An 18,528-nucleotide genomic window follows, 5' to 3' on the forward strand; every position below is an offset into this window, starting at 1 on the left:
AAGAGACGCTCATCAAATTCCCTGATAAGGAGTTTAGTTATGGCATTTTTTGGGTCCAACACAATGGGGTGAATCTGTTCCGGGTCTATATTTGCCATTCTCCGTAATCTGCCCCCTACTCTTATGACATTCATCAGTGGATCCCACTCAGGAGCAAGACTGACCAAACGACTGTGTGCAGGAACTGGTTTCTGTGCCTGTAGGGCAGAGATTTCTTCAGGAAAGTCCTGCAATTGGGATGCCCTGAGTAGAACAGCTTCTGGTCGTGGCATCTGAGGTGGTCGTCCCTTGACATGTTTTTCGAGTCACCTCCAATAGTTCATGCCATGTGTTGAACTGCGTGGCATCGGGGAGGTTGGTAGCAGCTTCAACTGTCATTAGGCAATAGCAGGGGGAGCTTTTCAATTCAGATATTCCATTACATTGTGAAACTTCAGGTTTTGTAGGCCAGTGTTCTGGGTTTTGCTTTAGGAATAAAGGCCCTTGGCCCTTGACTTCGATTAGGATCAGACAGACTTTGAAGGGATTTGCCTCTTGTTATATCATCAGCTGGGTTGTCTTGGGTATTCACTGGGTCATCCCAGTCTCTTTTTTTAGCCCACAACTGCTGAATGATCACCTTTGCCCTGGTCGTGAATGGGAGTATGAATCCCAGTGGATCGTACTGAGATGCCAATACCTGGTAGGCTGCTCTCATAGTCAGAGTTGCATGCTCAATGGGCCGATAACGATATCCAAGTGTATCATTTTTGAATGAACAGTTGAAGACTAATCGTCGCTTGTTATTATGGCTCACCAAATGGTGGGGTAAGGCATAAAAAAAAATTTGTTTGGTTCCGGTTTCCGACCGACCCTGCCAATTTATGTGCGACCCAAATTTATTTTATGAGCTTGGGGAAGAAATAATACACATTAAATAAATACACAAATAAAAAACTTTGAGGCGAACTATAATTTACCTTTTAGTACAGCACCGTTTTTGTAAACCACGCGTCCTCCAGCAACAAACAAAGCAGCTACACGGTCGTTAACACAATAGTTCACAGATCGTTGTCGCCACTTACAAATGCACTGGTAAAGTGGTAATTTTTGGTGTGCATTCGAGATGCTGTTTCGTGCACAGCAACGTGATCTTTTGCCCCGCCGAAAGTTGTAAATTACAGACAAAAAAGACGAGCTGAACAACGATATGCAAGTGGGCTTTTCTCTTCCAGAGAGCACAAACCAAGGCTCATTTTTGCTGGCAGTAAGGGAATTATAATATTTGAATTTATGGTATTATGACCAGGGCTTGACATTAACACCCGCCAAACGCGTGTAAGATTTCGGCCGTAAGGCGGGTTGTAGTTTTCTTAAAAGTTATGCGAAATTTAGGTAGGATAGATGACTATTTACACGCCATGTGGCAATGCCAACCAGTTCAATCATTTTGGGTTACAGTCACTGAGACATTATCCACTGTCCTGAGTCACAGAATCCCATTATCTCCAACACCCTGTCTCATTGGCGACATTTCTGAAATCCATATCCCCCAAAAATACAGGAATCCGTTGCTCGTCTCTCTAGCTGTCGCTAAGAAAGTAGTTCTCCAAAACTGGAAATCAAAGAAATCTTGCAACATCAATCATTGGATAAATTTAATTTCTGAACACATTTCAATAGAGAAATATAATGCACGCAGATGGAAGCAGATATCAGTCTTTGAAGACATCTGGTCCCCATTTCTATCATTTTTTAACACAAAAACATAGCTACAAGCCGTGTACATTACCAATCACACATCTCTCTCTTCTATTATGTCATTTTATTTATTTTATCTCTATAGGCACACACTATTTAAACTCATGCATAACATGTTTTTCCAACCCTTTTTAAACCCATTTCCGCTTAAATACTCTAACTGTGACTAACGAACGTGAACCTCAAGATCATTCTATTCAACCAGCAATAATAATGTCTCACTGCAACTGTATTGTCCTTTTGTCTGTTATTTTGTTGTATGTATGTTATGTGTTACACTTTTACGTGGTGCTTAATCCCCCTCCCCTTATGTGCACTGTAAATAAGTATTCCCATTTTCCGTACTGTAAAATAATTTACTTTATATAAAAAAAGTTGTCCTCCGAAGAGGGGGGGTGGTGGCGGGCCAAAAAAAAAAAAAAAAAATTATGCGAAATGATAAACAATACGCAATGCGACACTGGGAAACTACAACTCCCATGAGCATTCTGCACCCAGAGCAACGCACAGAGATCTGTTGAGAGACGCGCAAGCGGTCAGCGGGGCGTTGCGGACCAAAGCGTCACCTTCCAGAGAGCGCGCGAGAGCTGATGGATTTGCGAATGCACAAGAGGACGCAGTCTGAGCGCATACACACTTCGGGAAAGATAAAACAATTGCATGGAAGTGATTGAAGAGATTTAAATTGCGTGCACACTCTCAGTGCAAGAGCGAAGAGAAATTCAGCGCGTACCTGAATGCACACGAAATCAAAAGAAACCCGCCATCGAGAGGTTCGCGCATCATTTTAATGTAACAATAATGCCCTCCCGACATTTGTCATTAAAAGTCTTAAATCACTTTAATCAGAAACCATTTAGCTTATAAAATACATCTGCATGACAGTAAAATTAATGTACATATCTTGACAGTATTTACTGCTGTTATTAATAAATATTTAAAGTGGTTATCGATGGGTTTTGTGTTTATCTTTTCAGTTTAGAATTAGTGTTTCTTCTACACCCCTGTTCTACTTTTAATATATTCATTCAAAGTTAATCTATTTATGCCTTACCTTACTGTTCTTGCTCTCTCTCTCTCTCTCTCTCTCTCTTTCTCTCTCTCTCTCTCTCTCTCTCTCTCTCACACACACACACACACACAATTAAAAAGAGATAATCCGTGGAGATACGTGGCTCTGCGCTGCGTGAGACAAACACGCAATATGGCCAAAGTCACCTCAAATATATCCGCTATTCAATTTAAATATTTAACAATTCCCTACCTATCCCTTGCTGCCACTGTAAAAAAATAAATAAATAAATAAATAAATTCCCTACCGACCCATGACCTAAACTGACAACCAACCAGAACCAAACTTATTTTTTTATGCCTAAATACCATGAATCCTCCGACAGAGCCGCTTCGCTTTGGTTGAGTTTGGCAACATAACCAGACTCAATGAGCTTGGCAATCTCTCCTGAGTAAACTGAGGCCTTCACAGTGTCCCTTTTTAGTCTTCTCTCAGTGCTTCTCAGATTGGCAAGAACGGATTGCACGGAGCCTTTGAGCTTATGTGCATCTGCTTTCCACAGAAGAGGAGTGGCGTAACGCAGTACTCCTTTAACACTGATTTGCTGTGTTTGGGACTCAAGTATCTGCATACCCTCTTTGTCCTGCACACGTCCAGTTGCATTCCTGTAGAAGATCATCTGGGTGAGTGGTAGAGAGAAAGAAACATTGCTGCACTGATGAATGGTCTGCATTACACATGACTGCACCTTGGAGAGCCCATCCAAGAGCCGTATGTATTGCTACTGGACCCCCTTTGGGGCCTTGGCGAATAGGCTCTTTTGCAGTGATGAGATGTACTTGGTCTGAACCTATGAGCAACAGTGGACGTACTTTGTTAAATGGCTGTAGCGGAACTCCTCTTAGGTGTGCATACTTCCTCCGTAGTGTCTGAATGGGGTATGACTGTTCAACCAGATCAAGACCAGAAGCTGTGAAGGCTCCAGACACTTGATAGCGTTTCTCTGGGTTAGCCTTTGGAGAGATGGCGAAGGTAAGTAAGTAAGTAAAATTTATTTATATAGCACTTTTCACAGATAAAAATCACAAAGTGCTTTACAATAAAATATAATACAAAACATTTAAATACATTCTACAAAATACAAGATACAATCAACAAAAACAACAAACAACCATAAAAACCTCCGACTAACCAAAAGCCTGTTTGAAGGGCAGGGTCTTCAGTTGTTTTTTAAAAGAATCAACTGAGTTCGCACAGCGCAAAGAAAGAGGCAAAGCGTTCCAAAGCCTAGGAGCAACCGCCTTAAATGACTGATCCCATCTAGTTTTAAAACAAGTACGGGGAGCGACTAAAAGGTTCTGATCTAATGACCTAAGGCTTCGAATTGGAGTGTAAGGCTGTATCAAATCAGTGATGTAGGTAGGGGCTTGGCCATGTAAGGCCCTAAAAGTGAGAACCAGAATTTTAAAATGTATCTTATACCGGTAACCAGTGGAGTGACTAAGATCGGTGTGATGTGCTTTCTTTTCTTAATGTGGATTAAAAGCCTTGCTACAGAGTTCTGGACAGCCTGTAAACGATAAAGGTCCTTCTTACTCAAACAAGTAAAAAGACTGTTGCAGTTGTCTAAACGAGAGGAGATGAACGCATGAATGATCATCTCCAACTCACCCTTAGTCACAAAAGATCTTAATTTCGAAATATTCCTCAATTAAAAGAAACAATTTCTCATTAAATGTTTAGTGTGAAGCTCCAAAGACATAGCTGACTCAAACACAACACCTAAGCTCCTGAGGCTCGGTTTGACAGACGAGCCTAAGTCACTAATATGTTGTCTGGATTTTGCTCTCAGGGGTGATAATTAGTGTTTCTGTTTTGTCAGAATTTAGAAGCAAAAAGTTCTCACATAACCACTGTTTGATACTAGTCAGACAGTTGATTAGAGATGATAATTTAAAGAACTCAGTTTCCTTAAAGGAACAATACAATTGGATATCATCTGCATATAGATGGCAGGATATATCACTAAACTGGCTAATTATCTGAACTAGAGGAAATATGTAAAGGAGAAACAGAATGGGAACCAAGACAGAACCCTGAGGAACACCACACGATAATTCAGCAGTTTCAGACATAATCTGATTCACGTAGACACGTAGCTTCTGCTGGACAGGTAAGATGAAAAACTGATCCAGACATACCAACCAAATCACGAAGTCTATTTATCATATATTATGATCAATAGTGTCGAAAGCTGATGAGAGGTCTAATAAAACCATCACTGTGTATTACTTAGAATCAGCCGACATCATAATATCACTCGACATTTTTAGTAATGCTGTTTCTGTGGAATGTTTTTTACGAAAACCAGACTGGAATTTGTCAAATAAACCATGTTTCTCTAAAAAAAGGGTGATTTGCTTAGTTACAGCTTTTTCTAAGATTTTTGACATGAATGGCAGTTTAGATATTGGCCTATAACTTTTAGGTTGGAGCGGATCGAGATTAGGTTTTTTAAGTACAGGCTTTACAACAGCATGTTTAAAAAACTAGGAACGACACCAGTTGAAAGTGAAGTATTTAACATATCAACAATACAGGGGCCAATAGAGTCAAAAACTTGTACAAATAGCACAGTAGGGACAATATCCATAGGACAAAAAGAGGACTTCATAGAGTTTAACAGAGAGGTAATGTCATGTAATGTCACAGGTGTAAAAGTGGACCAACAATGTGCAGGAGACGAGTCCAGACATCCCAACCTGCAAAAAGTCATTTCAGGGAGGTATCCCGAAGCCCCCTACCCCCCCCCCCCAAAAAAAAAAAAAATTAAGGAGGACAAGGATATGACATTTCAAGATATAAAAGCATAATATTAATTTCTAGAGGCCTATGCAATTATTGGTAACACTTTACTAGGCCTCATTTGTTAACATTAGTTAATGTATTAACTAACATGAACTAACCGTGAGCAGTACATTTGTTACTGTATTTGCTAATCTTTGTTAACGTTAGTTAATAAAAATACAGCTGTTCATGGTTTGTTCGTGTTAGTTCACAGTGCATTAACTAATGTTAACAAGATTTGAATAATGTATTAGTAAATGTTTAAATTAACATTAACAAAGATAAAAAATGCTTTATAAATGCAGTTCATTATTATATGTTAACTAATGTAGTAAACTAATGTTAGCTAATTAACATTATTGTAAAGTGTTACCCAATTATTTGTTAATTATTTTACAATATGTAGATCACTTTTACTATTTATATAAGCTGGTTATAATATTTATATAAACTGTTTTATTTATATTCTATTGCAACTTTAAGCAGGTCTAAGGAGTTTGTTGTTTTCATGTAGCCTTGGCAACTAGTAGCCAGCCTGAAAAATATGCACATGATATTAAACTTGTTGAACTCACCTTCGGGAGAACTGTATATATCTATGTCCAGAGAAGAGATAAAAGCCCGCCCACACTGACAATTGATTGGTTGATTTAGCGGAGCAGGCCAATCAGGATGCTCTCTGTCTTACATGCGCTGAATGAGGCACACTAGCACACACAAGCAAGGTCTCCCCCTCTCTCTCTGCCGTGCGCGTGCTACTCTTTCTTGCTCGCTCTAGATTCCGGGAGATTTTAACTAATTTGCGGGCATCAGGGAGCCGCTATCAAAATGCGGGAGACTCCCGGAACTTCCGGGAGACTTGGGATGTCTGCGAGTCACAGTCTGAATACTGGGACAGAGGTGGTGAGATGTTCACCCTAACATCTCTGATGTTATTTACAAAAAAGTGGAGAAATTCATTACAGTCAAATTTAGATAACACGGTTGTTTGAGGGCTAGTTGGGGAAACTATTGTATTAATGGTGTCAAATAAAATTCTAGGGTTCTGCTTATTTGAGGATATAAGCTGAGAAAAAAAGCAGGTTCTCGCCTTTTTCAGCATCTCATTTAAGGTACCCATTAAATCTTTAAGGCGAAGTCTATGAACCTCAAGCTTAGATGATTTCCAGAGACGTTCAACTTTTCTACAATTTCTCCTAAAACTTTGGATAGTTTCATCAATCCAAGGGCAAGCTTTTTTTGAGACCTTAGAGCCACTGAGATGAGTAGTATCAGGGCGTACAGTGCGAAGGGTGAGAGTCTCAGGCTCACCTTTCAGCTGGAGCTGCTGAACGGCAGTGGGCAGGATCATTGTGCGTTGTGCCCCGTCATCTAGTATTGCATAAGTCTCTAGTGTCTTGGATTTGTAATGTAACAGCACCGGTACTACTTTCAGAAGGACTCTGCCGGACGTAAGTGAGGGTAGGAGGTATATACGACTCTCATGGTTATCTGATGTTGAGTTGGGTTTATGGTTCTGGGCCACCTCATGAAGCACCTGCAGATGAATTTCTCCACAGTCCCTGCAGGGTTTCTTTAAGTTGCATACCTCAGGTGCATGTAAACGAGCACATTTCCAGCAACGTTTCCCTTCTGAAATCCACTTACAAAGTTCATCAACTGGTCGTTCTTTGATATGGCAGCATTGAGTGATATAGTGGTCTTTACTGCCACAGAAGAGACAGTTGACTTTGGTTGAGGTTCTCTTTTGAGATACCATAGGGCTAAGAGGCAGTTTTGGCTCTGTTGGTGCTGCTCCATGATACAGGATTGTGCTTTGGATTTTGGGTTTAGCGACAGACTTCTCCTTTAAGGTTAGGTTATAGGGATTGATATTGGGGGAGGTCAACTTCCCTTGCAGCTGCAGAAACTCAATAAACCCATCTCTTAAGTACTTAGGCAGCTTACTGAGCAAGCGATCTACGTGTGAGCAGCAGTTCAACTCCATACCTCTGGGCCCTTCTAAAGACAACAGCATGCTTACTAACAGGTGAACACGAAGAGCGAAACTCTGAAAGCTGCGAGCATCATTTGGTTTAACCTCTGGTGCAGTGAGTATTGCGGCTATTTCACTCTGAGCCAGCTGGTGAGGTTGACCATACTGCAACTGGAGTGCTTGCATGGCGGCCGAGTATGGATATGGATGATGCCGGCATGACTGCCCAATCATCTGTGCCTCAGGGAATTTGAGATGTTCAAGCAAAATGTGGTATTTATACTTCTCATCTAACTCTGTGTGAGGTTCAAGCAGGTTGTCCAGTGCTAACTTTAAGTTTGCGAATTCCCTTTCATTGTCATTCACAAAATCAGGAATCTTTGGCTGAGGGGCAGAGTGAAGAGTACGATAAGGCATTACATGTTCTTGTTTAATTGCCTTGTCAAATGGCAGCTGGGATGGTACAGCAAAAGCTGGAACTGGAGCACCAATTATAGGTTGAGTGACTGAAGCTGCTGGATGTATAGGGGAGTACTGAGGAATCGAGTAACTTGATGCAGATGTAAATGGAACTGTATTTGGAGGTAAGGTAGCATGAGGTAGTGTTGGAAAGCTGCTGTGAGGCACATTTGGATGCTGAGACAGCGGTACAGGTACCATTGGCCGATGTGGTACCAGAGGCTGAAAGTCTTTACGACTTGCACCATAAGGAGGGAAATATTGAGGCACAGTGTCTGCTATATCAGCATGTCGATCTTGTGATGAAACAGTAGATAATGACCCTGATGAGATTGATGAGTACTTAGGGAGTGTAACAGCAGGGATTATTGGAACAAATCCAGCCTTGAACTGCTCTGTTGCTGCCAATATCATCCAACTGCTGCCACAAATGGGCGTTCTCGTACTGCTGGGGGTTTCCGTTTTCGCAGACAGACGCGCCCCATTCTTCTTCGCCGCCTTGCTGAACTGTAACGTTAACTGTCAACATCCGGTTATCCGGATTAATATAACAACATTCGCTAGTGGATAATGACACGGATTACCAAGCAAAGGTAACAGTCGTGTACTTTTACGCGAGATAAGGATACGTCGCCTCCACGGACGCGTGACACCAACGTTGTGGTTAAGCGCATCGCCGCCATGGACACTTAACTCAAAAGTAGTTGCAAATGCTGTCAGATCTTTTTAGAAGTGTGTGTGTAATCGTACAAACCTCAGCAGGTGTAGCTAAAGGTCTTAAACGCTAAACGTGTTATATTCTGTTTTTGATTCAGGAGGCTGGAATGTATGTTGTTATTTGTATTTATAAGCATTGACTTTATTTTACGTTTAGAATATACAAATTTTAACTACAAAACCTTCCTACTAGAGAATCCCAAAGGCAAATATACAGTATGTGACCAGTTAAGTGTGTGGCTGTGTTATAATATTTAGGATAATACCCTATACAATGTTATAAGTGGCACTGCAAACTATAATCAGCAAAATGCAAATGTATTAATAACATTGCAAAATTACACACAGAGCTGTATGTTGCACAACCATCTTTAAAAGTTTAAAACCAACAGTATGGTGGTCAATATGTTTTAAAGTCAACACATAAGTTAAATAATTACAATCTAGTATAAAAACACACATACACACACATATATATTTCTTAAACATGCCATTGTTAACTTTTGATATTTTTATAGACATTGATGTAAATAATTTGTACTTTTTCTTGGGAATTTCTGAAATAAAGAAAAATTACACATTTTGTTGTTCATTGTGGTGCAAAATTAGCCTGACGTTGTCATACTCAATTCTAGTCAGAATTTGAGCCTGTTACCACTCCATTGAGCTATAATTATGAGGCGTGTCTCAACCAAAAAATGCCTCTCCACTCAATTGGATAGACCTATGACCAATCAGAGCAACGGAGTGTGTGACGTGATGTTGAAATGTCATCTTTTGCAGCCTGACCGAACTGCTAGTTATTTCGCTACAATGACACTAACATCATTGTGATCAAGTGTTGCCAACTTGGCGACTTTGTCGCTAGATTTAGCGACTTTTCAGACCCCCTTGGCGACTTATTTTTTAAAAAGCGACTAGCGACAAATCTAGCGACTTTTTCTGGCATTGTTGGAGACTTTTGGAGACGTGAAAGCCCGTGTCGTTTACTCTTCTCAACAAGCAGCTGCCACCGCTTCCGAAGGCTCCACCCCCATCCCAAAGCACTCACAGGCAAGGTAGTCCTCGCGCAGCAGACCAGTTCTCTCTCCCAGCTGCATACAGTCAGGGCAGGAGATGTGGTTATCTCTCTGCGTTCAGACGGCATAATCTTGCATGCGGGAAGCCGGAGCTGGCTGATCCCGCAATTACTTAAATTTATGGCAGGGTGTAAATGTAAAATGATCTTTGAATAAAAAAATCACTGTACCAAAAAAAAAATGTATTTGAGTGAGCTGAGCAGCAGCACATTCAGAACAGACAAACTATTATGGAGCTGATCAACGCGTTAATGAGCTATGTACCTAGAATACAACGTTTTCCATCATTTATCAGCGTATCCTCATATATTTTGAAACTGGACTGTTTGGACATTTAAATATAAACATACACACGTTTCGTTTTATAAGAACAGAAGCAGATAAACGAACGAGAAAACATTTTTAGGCATTTATGTGTATTAAAATTACATTTGTGAAAGTTCAGAGAGAAAGAGAAACGTGAAACAGCCAATGTAGTAAGAATGCAAATACGACGTGATGACGTCACGGGTATGCTAATGATGCAATGACGTAATCTAGCGACATTTAGCGACTTTCCAAGCAAGCTTTAGCTACTTTCCATTGAAAATAGTTGGCAACACTGATTGTGATTATACTAAGTCTGAGTTAGCGAACGTACATCAACACCTACTATGTTTACAACATTTCATTTATATCACAACATTAAGTATTTACTAAGTCATACAGTAAGACTATCTCTTACCATTTTTTCGTTAGGTGAACTTCATCCACGACGATAGCTACCCATTACGTTGGCTTGAAAAATATCGGAGCCTAACATGTCCCTCCACTTATTCAGCAGTCACGATTCCAGGCTTCCGAAAAGAAGCTGGCAACGACCACTAATTATATCCATCTCGTCATGCACGCCGAGTTGCATCGCCGTGACACTCATTTCAGTTGCTTCTTTAACTTTGTCCTCCATAAGTGCAACCAACTTTTGCCGAATCCCGTAGGAAGGACGGCAAAAACATAAACAAATGCCTTGCTCGCGTTTCTCTGTTCCTCTTTTTAAATCAATGCCCTGTCTATATCTTTTAGAACAGACTCGATGTCAGAATCCACACATCTGAATTCTCCAGCGGCAGCAATTTCATTGTAAACAGATTCAACACACGTGCTCTTTGGTGACGTGGTTGATATGTTACTGTTGATCATCTGTCCATCATCGTATAAAGCCCGCCCTCACAATTTAATTCGTCGACCAGCTTTGGGACTCGCATAGTAGCTCCTCAACGTAAAAACGCCAGACCGATCTTCCCGTTTTTCAAAATGTGGTGGGCGGGGCTAAGATCGGCTGGCACCCAAACTAGTGCAAAATAATAACATCACAGCAAACCCCAACCCTTACTCGCCAAAAAAACTTAATTCATCAGCTGCAATATGGATTAAACTGCTGTAGAATTAACTGGCTCGTGAAGTGAATTTGCTCAGCTTCCTGCTTGCACAGCCAGACCATGTATGATGAGCTACTAGGAGAACATAAACATTTTATAATTACACCATTTTATTAATACAGAAGAGTAAGCTATTATACACAGGCAACACTTATTATACACTGCACTAGTAGACATTGCTCCTTTTAGCCATATGCTTTACAATGTTTTCCAAAATGTGGGTTGCAGCAGCAGGTAGCCGTAGCTTAAACTACATGAGATTGTCAAAACCTTAATGAAATCAACTGCACAAAATACAACTAATTTTGTAGCTCCTGTTACAATGATAAGTTATAAACAGTATGCAGTTTTGTGAATTACAATTACATAAATATCAGAGTTGGGCAAAGATACATCAAAATGTATTTTAAAATAGAATGCCAAAAAATTGGCTCTGATTCATGAAAAAATCTGACATATGCAACCGTGTACGAACTGAAGGGCCTACATTGCATTAGCAACACTGACAAAAAAGTAATTCATAAGAAGACAACTGATGGCACCTGTATTCATAGCAGCTTTCTAACTATTTAATCATTTGCTCACAGCAGCCTGCACGTTTCTAACATTGACCACCACCTTTCATATGAATTTTCCGATCAAGGGCTAGGCAAACTTCTCAGTAGGCAAAGTATTGTACAACGTATTATACAGTATTTTAAAATACAAAACACTAAAGTATTTTGATACAAAATACAAATGCATTTCATCAACCCTATCAAATACAAATTACAAAATATTAATTTACTATTTTATTCAGTAAGATGTAACTTTTAAATTAAAAAGCTTAATGACCTCTTAAAATTGTAAATACTTGTTAGGGTTGTGTCTCTGTTTGTTTTGTTTGATTACTTTTATTATTATTTGGCCGTCCCTCTTGCCTTGTTTATATCTCCACCCCATCATTTGTTACCATGGTTTCATTTAATTGCCTCAGGGGCCCGTACCATGAAAATGGTTAAACAAACTCAGGGTTACAGGATTAGTTTCAGGTTGACAAAACCAAGCCAATGTGCAGGCCTTGTTGGTAAAAGCTATTTTCATGGTACCCAAAACCCAGGATTTGCACAAACTAATCCTAAACAAAGCTGGCTAACCAACTAAACCAGCTTCATGGTATAGGCCCCAGGTGTCTTGTGGTTGTTTATTATTGTTTCAGTTCTCCCATTGGTCATTGTCATGTATTTATTCACTTCCTGTTCACCTGTTTGTTATGGTTCATTGTTGTTGTTACGTGTCACCGTGTGAAGTGTTTTCCAGTGTTTGTTTTTGTGCTTCGTCGTTTATTATTAAAAGTATTACTGCAAATTGATTCACTCTTACCTGGTATTCATTCCTCTGTCCGCGGTCGTGACAGAATGAACCTTCCAAAACAGGATCCAGCAGTAATCCCTAGTTCCCGTGTGCTTCCGGAACTCAGTATGCTTCATCAGAGCGGTGGTGGTCTGAGTATTGTTCCTCCCTCATCGGAGATGGAATGGAGAGAGAGACGCACAGCTTTAGCTTCCCTTCGACAGCAGGGTCAATCGGTGAGTTGCTTCGCCCAGATGTTCTGGACTTATTCCCGTGGCCTGCAACTTAATGAAACGGAACTAAAGATTTGGTTTAACCACTGCCTGGACGATCCTTTGCCTCAGCAGGAGATAATCGGGCTGGAGGCCTTGGACTTCTGGGATTTTACCCGTTATCTAGCCACGCGTAGCCGGTGGTGTGCGTGGATCACGCCTGAGTCTTCCGACGAGATGGCCGCCACACCTAAACAAGGGGTTGTCACGCATCTCGAGCCAGTAGGCGTGAAACCGTTACGTAGTTCACATAGCCGGAGGAAGCGAAAGACAGTGTTACCTGCTATACTCATGCAACCCGCAGTCGTTGCGGACAACGCTTTTAGTCCTGTCCTCTCAGAGTCCGCATCCAAACCCGATTTCAAGATGGCTGACGCCATATCCGAGCCTGTATACGAGTCGGTTATCAATTCGATAGACCCGTCTATAGCTCGTAGTAATCGCCTTGTTTCCAGTTTAGCGGACAACCAGATGACGTCGGTTCGAGCGGCCGGTATTCTTAGACCGATCGTTTCTTCGAGCAGATCGTCCAAGATATGTGAGTCATTGAACCCTAACAAACTAAGTGAATTGTCCAGTTCAAAGGAACCGATTCAGACAAGTGACTCAGTGAATCTTCCAGAATCTTTTGAATCGGCGGAAAGATTCGACTCTTTCGAATCATCCAATTTGACTGAGTCTTTAGAACTTATTTAAACCTCCTGTCATACCTGTGTCTATTGCTGGTACTGTGTCTTGCTCTTCCGTTCAACAGGAACTCTTACAGGGTTTTAAACCCAAGTCATCTGACCTGTCTGTTGGGTCTGGAGGAGTCGAACCTGAAGCACCTGAACTCCCTAACACAACTGGATGGCCCGAACTTAAACCACAGGTACTCTTTGAGTCAAGTGAGATTTTTGAGTCAAGTGAGATTTTTGAGTCAAGTGAGATTTTTGAGTCAAGCGAGATTTTTGAGTCAAGTCAGATTGAGTCACCTCACCTGATGGCTTTGGAGGAGTCCCAAACCCTTGAATCTGAGCCCAGTGAGTCATCTAAGGCAGTGGTTCTCAAACTTTTTCCGCATAAGGCCCCCTTGTGTACGGTGCATTCCTTCGCGCCCCCCCCCCAAAGAAAATTAATAAGAAAAACTGTTCTAAAATGTAACATTTTAATAAAACAAAACATATTAAGTTATACAAAGTAGTGCTGTTGGTTAGTAGTCTTATTTTTTAGGTTTAATTACACAGAATTCATGATAAATGTAGGTATTTTACAAAATGTCATAAAACTGGGGCCCCCCTGGCACCATCTCGCGGCCCCCCTGGGGGCCCCGGAGCCCAGTTTGAGAACCACTGATCTAAGGAATTGCCAGATGAGCTACCAAATTAATCGCCCAGTGAATCTAATGATTCAGAGAACTTGACTGAACCCCACAAGGAGGTGGAAAGATTTGATTCTTTTGAATTCTCTGAGACTCTTGACTTAACCAATTCTATTGAACCTTTTGAATCTTCTGTATTTGCACTGGCTGTGTGTTGTGTTTGGGCTGTTTTTTGTTCCTCTGATTCACAGAAGATCTCTCAGACTCATGTGCTCGAGCCCCCTGAACACTGAGGAGTTCGACCCTGTGTCATCTTTCACAACTATAAAGCCTGTATCTGAACTGTCCGAGTTCTCTATTGATGCTGAGATAGTTTTTTCCGAGTGTCAGGTCTCCAGGGTGTTGGCTGATGTCACCGGGTGACGATTTGTGAGGGCGGAACCAAAAGTACGGAAGATGGGTTCCGCCCGGACGACTGACTCCGAACACCGGAATTTCCGGGGTTTCCCAGAGGGCAAAATCAGGCCATATTATGCACAGGTGTGGGCGATAAGTGCAGCGATTGCTGATAGGTCATTAAAGAGGAGAAGCAGAGTATAAAAAGACCTTTACAAACTCAAATCGGGTGCTTTTTGGTGCGTTTGATCGCTGCTGTGCAGGCCTGTGTATGTGCTGGAAACCGATCCCTTAGGGAAGAAAGCGGAAGCTTGTTGACGGTGAAGCCAGAAGGAGTAGAGAGGAGAGGTGACTGGGTGAAGCAAACTTATTGTAACTACGTGACAGTATCGAGTAAACAGTGGGAGAAACACGGTGTATTGTGGATCTATGAACATGTGAGTAACAGTATTAATCTTTGCAAGTGTTACGAAGGAAGATTTACTCGAAGTGTGTTGTGAGCGTGCTAAATTGTGACGGCCCTACGGGGAGAAAAACGTAGGCGAGCCGGGAGCTAATATTGAAGGCAAGCTGGAGATCTCTTGCTGGGGATAAATCCTACCATACGTGAGTACCCCAACCATTGACATACAGAGTATTATTGATGCCGGTCTGTATTTCTAATTTGTATTGTGAGATTATCGATCGAGTGTTCGGCCCCACTGGATGAGAGAAGTGTGGGTGAGCCGAGCGAGGTGTATTTGGAACAGTAGGGAGATCCAACGACAAATATTACGACCCTTTCTCCTTGTGCTGGAAATAGTGCCCAACGAATTCCCCTCCGGGAGACCTGGGCCGAGTTGGGTAACTCCTTATGTCTCGTGAAATGTGTGAAGACTGCTGTGGGTGAGTCTTGAACTTTACTTTGTGGGTGTGTGCTCTAAAGCTTGCAGTGTGTGCTGTGCTTGTAGAAACAGGTGTCGCCCTCATTCCAGTGTAATCCGTGGGAAGTTACCAGCGCGTTGTGGTCAGACCAGTGTAAGGAAAGGTACCAGAAAAGTAGGACTTCTGGTGTGTCCGCGACGGCCCGTACCGATCCCGAGTGAGGGCAGTGGGGGATTAAATCTGTGAAACTGTGTGAGTAGAAGCGCTTGACACATACTGTGTGGCCCTGTGGTTATTATTGAGGGCAGTTGCATGTACTTCCACCATCTTCGTACGGAGCCTCTTCAAGAGTTCGCCCCAGTTCAGTACCCCCAGTACCCGAGAGGAGGGGGGAACTAGGGAAGCGTTCAGGCCCCATACACATCTACCAGGCATCCCCTGTGTGCAGCAGGTGTCCCGAAAGTCCACTGCCCCCGGGAAAAGTGTTGGGTGAGACAACCATCCAAACCTCTTACCCTTTGTGTGTGAATACCTTACCTGTGTGGTGTAACTTACCGCTGTCTCTAGCACGCCCTGAAGAGGAACGTAAAGCCCCAGTTGATGCAAACCTCTTACCTCTGTGTGTGAATACCTTACCTGTGTGGTGTAACTTACCTCTGTCTCTAGCACGCCCTGAAGAGGAACGTAAAGCCCCAGTATCTGCAACCACTTGCCTCTGTGTGTGAATACCTTACCTGTGTGGTGTAACTTACCGCTGTCTCTAGCACGCCCTGAAGAGGGGCGTAAAGCCCCAGTTGATGCAAACCTCTTACCTCTGTGTGTGAATAACTTACCTGTGTGGTGTAACTTACCTCTGTCTCTAGCACGCCCTGAAGAGGAACGTAAAGCCCCAGTATCTGCAACCACTTGCCTCTGTGTATACCTTACCTGTGTGACATAACTTACCTCTGTTCCCGGTACGGCTGGAAGGGGAATGCCAAGTCCCAGCTGGTAAAGTACTACCTCTGTGCGAAGCTCTCACCCGTGTTGCATATCCCACTTCTGCTTTCAGTTTCGGCCGGGAAGAGGCCTGAGGAGTTCGCCAGTGACCCTAAGGGGCGAGAGAAGGGCAAATACCTCAGACCATTGCCAGCAACAGGTAGTGAAGAAAACATCAATTCAAGCACTAAATTGTTTTTCCTGTTCTGCCTCCAGGAGAAGCGGAGGGCGCCACGAACAGTAGAAACCCTTCTGGAAAGGAGCCCTAGCCCCCGCTCTACTTGGAGTTGTCCTGGAGATCAGAAGAAGAGACTGTTTTTAACTGCCATTCCCCTTTTCCCTTTACCTTTTTAAATATTTAATAAAGTTGTCTTTTAATTATAGTATACTTGTCCGTCTGGTCATTGGGGTGGTCTTGGGAACCTCCTCGAGGTGGAAATTAGGAAGGGGCGTGACCCTGTTTAGCTATCTCGGGTCCGCTCCGACCTGTGACACTGACATGGTCCCTTCTGAGCCTCATAGACTCTCTGCCCTGCTGAGTGTGGCTGCTTTTGAACTTTCTGCATTGTCTAATATGGCCAATGATGAACACTCTGCCTGGTCCAACATGGCAACTCCCGGGTTCCATGAACTCTCTGCCTGGCTCAAGTTACGTGATACCTGAACTAACCAGTTTTTCTGTGTTGTCCTTGGGTCATGCTTCCCCGTCTTTGCCAGCTTCTCTCTCACCTGTCCTTGTTTCCAGGTACCGAGCTCCACCAGCACCTGGGTTATATCTCGGCTCTGGTCTCTGGTTACGCCTCCGCCCACGGCCCCGCCTTGGACTCAGCCTCCGCCCGCAGACCCGCCTTTTGTGGTTGCCAGCGTTATGGTTTTCTTGGCCCTCCATCCCTCCCCCGTTCCGCCTCCGCTCCACCTCCCACCTGGACTATTGTCTTTGTGTCCGTCTGGTAGCCGTCCTTTAAAGGGGGGGTACTGTTAGGGTTGTGTGTCTGTTTGTTTTGTTTGATTACTTGTATTATTATTTGCCCGTCTCTCTTGCCTTGTTTATATCTCCACCCCATTATTTGTTACCATGGTTTCATTTAATTGCCTCAGGTGTCTTGTATCTGTTTTTTATTGTTTCAGTTATCCCATTGGTCATTGTCATGTATTTATTCAATTACTGTTCACCTGTTTGTTACGGTTCATTATTGTTGTTAAGTTTCAATGTGTGTAGTGTTTTCCAGTTTTTATTTTTGTGCTACGTCGTTTATTATTAAAAGTATTACTGCAAATGGATTCACTCTTACCTGGTCTTCACTCCTCTGTCCGTGGCCGTGACAATACTGCTTTAAGAAGACGGGACATATACTGCTGTCCAATAAGTTTTAACATGCCACAAAGTTCACTTACAACAGTGAATCATTAGGACACACATACTGTAGGCAATGTATGCATCCACACACACATGCATGAAAGAAACACTATCATAATATATAATATTATTACTGTTAATTAATGTTCATGTTGCTGTTATTGTGTACTGTCTGAATATACTAAATAACTTAGTATCATCTCAATAAATAAAGTTGTTGACATATGCCTTTAACCTCCTAAGACCTAGATGTTTTTGTTGTTTGTACCATAATAATTAATTCTGTGTAACTGGAACATGTTGTACACAAATGTGGACAATTGCACTGCTTCAAGTTCAAAGAAAAATATTTGGATATTATATTAATTGGTTCTTCCTAATTTCCATGGAAATCTGAAATAAAAATGAAACCAAAGCACGGGTCTTAAAAGGTTAAATATTCAAACCTTTGATTGTTAAGATTAAACCCCTCTTTTCTCAATTGTTTGTTTATATGATTCTGGAGAAGCCTTTAGGCCTGTCAATCATCAATAACATAATATAAGCACCAGTCTGTGCCTCCAAGCCTAGCTCCTTTCCATCTCCTCCTTCACTGATTTTGTCTTCCTCTCTGCAGTTCTGTTACAGGGTATTTCGACTCAAGCCTCGGCCTCAGGTTCACAACTCCCTTTGAGGACAGAAAGCAAAGTTAATTAAGACTAAATGGGCAGGTGAACTAGTAAACACTCTTTTAAATCCCTCCACTTCACTGAATTAATAAACAGAGAAAACAATCACTGTTA

At 42.1% G+C, this 18,528-nt stretch overlaps 1 protein-coding gene across 4 annotated transcripts in view; it reads left to right on the forward strand.

Annotated features, from left to right (window-relative positions):
* tent5d (terminal nucleotidyltransferase 5D) overlaps window positions 1–18,528 on the forward strand; it is a 116,837-nt gene that overhangs the window by 81,824 nt on the left and 16,485 nt on the right. The window contains exon 1 of one of the 4 annotated variants that reach the window (XM_073853996.1): window positions 17,634–18,456. The exons of the other annotated variants lie outside the window; for them this stretch is intronic. The gene's annotated coding sequence lies outside the window, so the exon portion shown is untranslated. Of the gene's footprint in view, window positions 1–17,633; window positions 18,457–18,528 lie in introns of those variants that run through there. 4 annotated transcript variants of the gene reach the window in all.

The sequence above is a fragment of the Misgurnus anguillicaudatus genome, chromosome 16 (assembly GCF_027580225.2).
Source record: "Misgurnus anguillicaudatus chromosome 16, ASM2758022v2, whole genome shotgun sequence".
Taxonomy (NCBI): domain Eukaryota; kingdom Metazoa; phylum Chordata; class Actinopteri; order Cypriniformes; family Cobitidae; genus Misgurnus; species Misgurnus anguillicaudatus.